This window comes from Panthera onca, chromosome B2, assembly GCF_046562875.1.
Source record: "Panthera onca isolate mPanOnc1 chromosome B2, mPanOnc1 haplotype 2, whole genome shotgun sequence".
NCBI lineage: Eukaryota > Metazoa > Chordata > Mammalia > Carnivora > Felidae > Panthera > Panthera onca.
This window is the reverse complement of record NC_138343.1, coordinates 89,612,393-89,617,009: the sequence shown is the minus strand read 5'-3', so window position 1 is coordinate 89,617,009 and position 4,617 is coordinate 89,612,393. Positions and strand designations below refer to the sequence as shown.

The following is a 4,617-nucleotide window of genomic DNA, read 5'->3' as shown; positions in this document are numbered from 1 at the left end:
ATAAAACAACTATCAAACCTCCTAAATGTCATTCCCCAGCAATTTCCTAGATACACAGAAGAAGGAATTACAGAAGATGGTGATGGGGCAGGAGATGCTTATTTAATTGACTAGTCCCTTTTTGCCCTCTGAAATCTTGAAGCAACACAGTGTACTTGTGTAGGGGCAAGTGTGACTGAGTAAGAGAGGAGGCAGTGATGGTGACAGCAAAAGGAAGGCAGAACCCCAAAGTTTGGAGAAAAGAGGAGGCCACTGTAACAACAGATACCTTCACATCACTGGAAATGCAGCAGATTAAGAACGTGTTACGGAAATATATTAAAGAAACAAATAGTTGTCAATTTCATTTTCTGCACAAATACTTTAAAGACTTGGGCATAGAGCAGTGAGAAGAATTAAATTATAGCTAATATTCATGAGCACTTACTCCACATCTGGCATGGGGCTTTAAATGCATTATTTCACTCAATCCTCAAAACAACCCTTATGAGGTAGGTACTATTATTATTCCCCAACTTACAGATGAAAATTCTAAGGCATAGAAAAGTAAAATGACCTGTCCAAGGTCACAGATAGTGTCAGAGTCAGGTTCAGTCTCAGGCATTCAGGCTCCAGAACTTTTAATAGTGACACAAGACTCTAAATCCTCTTATCCTTTGTGAAATTATTTTAATAGGTCAGTGGCTTCAGGCTTCCAAAATGTTTCCTAGGCTGTGACTGGGTTCATATCAGGAATTCTTTCCCATAAACACCCCTTATTAGGGGGCACCATTCAACTCACTCTAGAGAGAGAAGGGTCCAAGCCTTAAAAAGCGGGGATAAATATCAAGTGTGTGCTAAACAGCAACAACAACAACAAACACTATGTTCCTATGAATCTACTTAAATAATGCTAGCAGATTTTTAGCAACAAGCAACTTTTTTTTTTTCTTTCCAGGATGAGGGCTCAGGTGCCTGAGATGGGGAGGTTAGGTGCTCATGGTTATTATTTTATTGTTAAATAAAATATCTTTGTTTTCTGCCTTCAATATAGGATAATGAGTGATAGATATATGAACTGCTACCTTTTTATTTGGACCACAGCTTAGGGAAGTCTGTACTTTTGAAATTAAAAATAATAACAATAATAAAAATAAACAAGTAGATGAAGCATTACCTTTGACGACCAAGTAAGGATCAGCAGTTAGGAAGACCCTTGTTTTTACTGTAGTAGATTTCCGATTGTCAGACTAAAATATCTCTTCCTCTATGAGCACTTGACCTATTTGAAAGAAGTGTAAATTTTTTTTAACATATAAAATTTATTGTCAAATTGGTTTCCATACAACACCCAGTGCTCATCCCAAAAGATGCCCTCTTCAATGCCCATCACCTACCCTCCCTTCCCTCCCACCCCCCATCAACCCTCAGTTTGTTCTCAGTTTTTAAGAGTCTCTTATGCTTTGGCTCTCTCCCACTCTGACCTTTTTTTTTCCCTTCCCCTCCCCCATGGGTTCCTGTTAAGTTTCTCAGGATCCACATAAGAGTGAAAACATATGGTATCTGTCTTTCTCTGTATGGCTTATTTCACTTAGCATAACACTCTACAGTTCCATCCAAGTTGCTACAAAGGGCCGTATTTCATTCTTTCTCATTTCCACGTAGTACTCCATTGTGTATATAAACCACAATGAAAGAAGTGTAAATTATCTAAGGGTTTCTTTTGTTAAATTCACAACCCCATCTTGACATCTACTCAAATATGTAATAACTTTTTATCCTAAAACCTAAAGCAGAAATGAGTACTAAATATTTCATGCATCCCTTCTGGGATTGTACCATCTGAATGAACATATCTTTTCTTTGATGTTTTGGAAATTAGTGTTATGTGAGCATTACCTATATGTGGAACACTGAATACTGACACAATAAAGAATTCTTCTACATTGTCATTTCTGCTACACACCTCACTCCCAATTTTTAGGACAAGCCAGGGTTTGATTCAACCCTGAAAGTCCCAATATAGATGATGTTTTATTGGTGCTAATAGATAGTCCTTAGAAAGATTATACCAGAAAGTTCTCTTTCTCTCCCTCTCTCCCTCTCCCTCTCTTCTGTTTTCCTCATCCAGTTCCTCTCTCTCTCTCTCTCTCTCTCTCTCTCACACACACACACACACACACACACACACACACACACACACACACACACAACTTCCACACAAAAGCAGCTTCAATCTCAGCCTGACCTGGCCTGGCCTGGCCTGGCCACCAGATACTCCCAGGCAAGGTTATCTCTACTTAGCATGAGACCAGTCCATATTCAATGAAGTATATTGACCTTCCTTTGGTCCATCTCACTCATGCCCTTAGGAAAAGCTGTGGTGCTGAGGAAAAGTCACATATCTAGAAGCTACTATTGAACAAAGATCCCTAGTTAGTTGAGTAAAGCTGGCTAGTATGCTTTTACAATGCTTACTTTCTCATCTTATAGATAAACTACAAAACAAACTATTACAAAATAATACAACTGTAAAACCATAATCAGTATATAAATTGAAGTGATCAAATTAAACAAAAATCTTATACCAAACATGAGTCACTATGTTCATATGAGGCTACTTAAATAACGCTAGCAGATTTTCAGGAACAAACAACACTCTTCTCCAAATAAAAGCTTGTAATTATCTGGGCAAAGTGCCAAGCCATAAAAAAATGATTTTTTTTTTCTTTTCAACTTAACATCTTTGCCACGAAGAAACATACATTTTTCAGAAATGTTCTTCTTTAACCCTATTTAAGATTATGCCTCATATAACTCTTAAAAATAATATGAAGTGGATCAGAATACTATTAACCAAAGGGTACTAAATTGGAGATAATGTAAATGATTATTGTATAAATTATTACCAAGGATTTTTTTTTCTAGTCACCCTTCTAAGGCAGAGCTCTGTACAGCAGAAATATGAGCCACCAACGCAAGCCACATATGTAACTTAAGTTTCTTGTAGCCACATTTAACAATCTTTTTATTTTTTAGAGAAACAGAGCACACAAGTACACACACAGGAAGTAAGGGGGGGAGAGAGCAAGAGTGCGAGAGAGCGAGACAGAGAATCTCAAGCAGTCTCCACGCTTAGCACAGAGCCAACATGGGGCTTGATCCCAGTGCACTGGGTTCACAAACTAAGCGGAAATCAAGAGTCTGATGCTCAACTGACTGAGCCACCCAGGTGCCCCTCTAGTAGGCACATTTAAAAACTAAAAATAAACAGGTGAAATTAATTTTAATATATTTCATTTAACCCATTATATTAAAAATTATCATTCCCATGTATTTTCAATATAAACTTGTCATTGAGGAACTATTTTATATTTTTCACACTTTGTCTTAAAAATCCAGCGTGTTTTACACATACAGTGCATCTCCATCCAAACAAGCCATATTTCAAATGCTCAACAGTCACATTTGGCTGGTGACTACGATGGTTCTTGGGAAAGTTCAATTTCAATTAGCAATAATCGCGCCTCAGATAGACCTCATTGGCTACAATACTGCCACTGCACAAAGCTTGGGGAAAGTTCAATTTCGTCGGTAAACTGTGCTCCTATATTATGTGATAGGAAAAAAATCATGGGGGCGGGGAACAAAACAAAACAGGACTCCTGTCTTCAATGAGAACAAAATGCAGGAATTTTTTCAAGCTAAGGAACTTCCTGAAGGGGTACAAGGATACTAAACAAAATGTGCCTTTCTGCAATTTAGAGACTCTCTTCTTCCCATCTGTCAGAAAATGGACAAAATATGCCAATTTAATTAAAACAAAGTACTCTACTACCATCAGCCAGAAAACTGTTTTAATAAATATACAAACTTATGATGTCTACAAATAAATAAACCGCCCTCCCTTAGATGTGGCACCCTTAAGCTGTGTACAACCTGCACAATTGTACCAGGAGCCCTGCTGGTTCTCTTGGCCTAATTTTAGTCATGGCACCTTCTCGTCTCCACAGTCCTATCCCAGTCTACACTCCAACCAACATCAAAAGACCAGGACTCTCTAACACTGCTTTAGAAAGTCCACTGACCTCTTACTCTGATTATAGTATCAGTTGTGAAGAAGGGTACTTGTCCCCCTTTGTATCTTCCCCATCCCACCCCCACCACGCTATCTTCTTCCTTCAGGGAAGGCCAGTGGATGACCTATGCTTCTAATGAACCATCTTGAGCTCCCATAGCCTCTTCTAGATTCTAAAAGCTAGGCAAAACCAGAACATTTCCCCTCAACACAACCTGCTTTCAGAGAAAGTTCAGGTGGCGATCTTTAATTCTGCATCATACGTTAGGTACAATACTTTATTTTCTCAGGAGTTTTCACATTAGAAGCAATATTTTAACTATGGATTTGAAAGTCTGCATTCTCAGTTAAATTAGTTTCAAGCATCATCAAGCAAGTAGGTGGAGGGTCATCTTCCTGAGGCTGCTGAAACGTTGCCTTTGGTTGTGGCTCATCAGACAGGCTGTCCCATTGCTCTTTCTTTCTTCACAAATCTCCATACCTTTGTCACATAACACTGGAATCTGCTGAAGTTGATTCTCAGAGTGTGTTTTTTTCCCTGCCCACTCAATTTTTGGCTC

The 4,617-nt window shown here is 38.5% G+C and overlaps 1 non-coding gene across 1 annotated transcript; it reads right to left on the bottom strand.

The window, feature by feature from the left end:
* Nucleotides 1-3,413: 3,413 nt before the first annotated feature.
* On the bottom strand, nucleotides 3,414-3,551 carry LOC132668165 (U4 spliceosomal RNA). The gene has a single exon (XR_009605514.1). It is a non-coding gene; the product is annotated as a U4 spliceosomal RNA (small nuclear RNA).
* Between the last annotated feature and the right edge of the window lie 1,066 nt (nucleotides 3,552-4,617).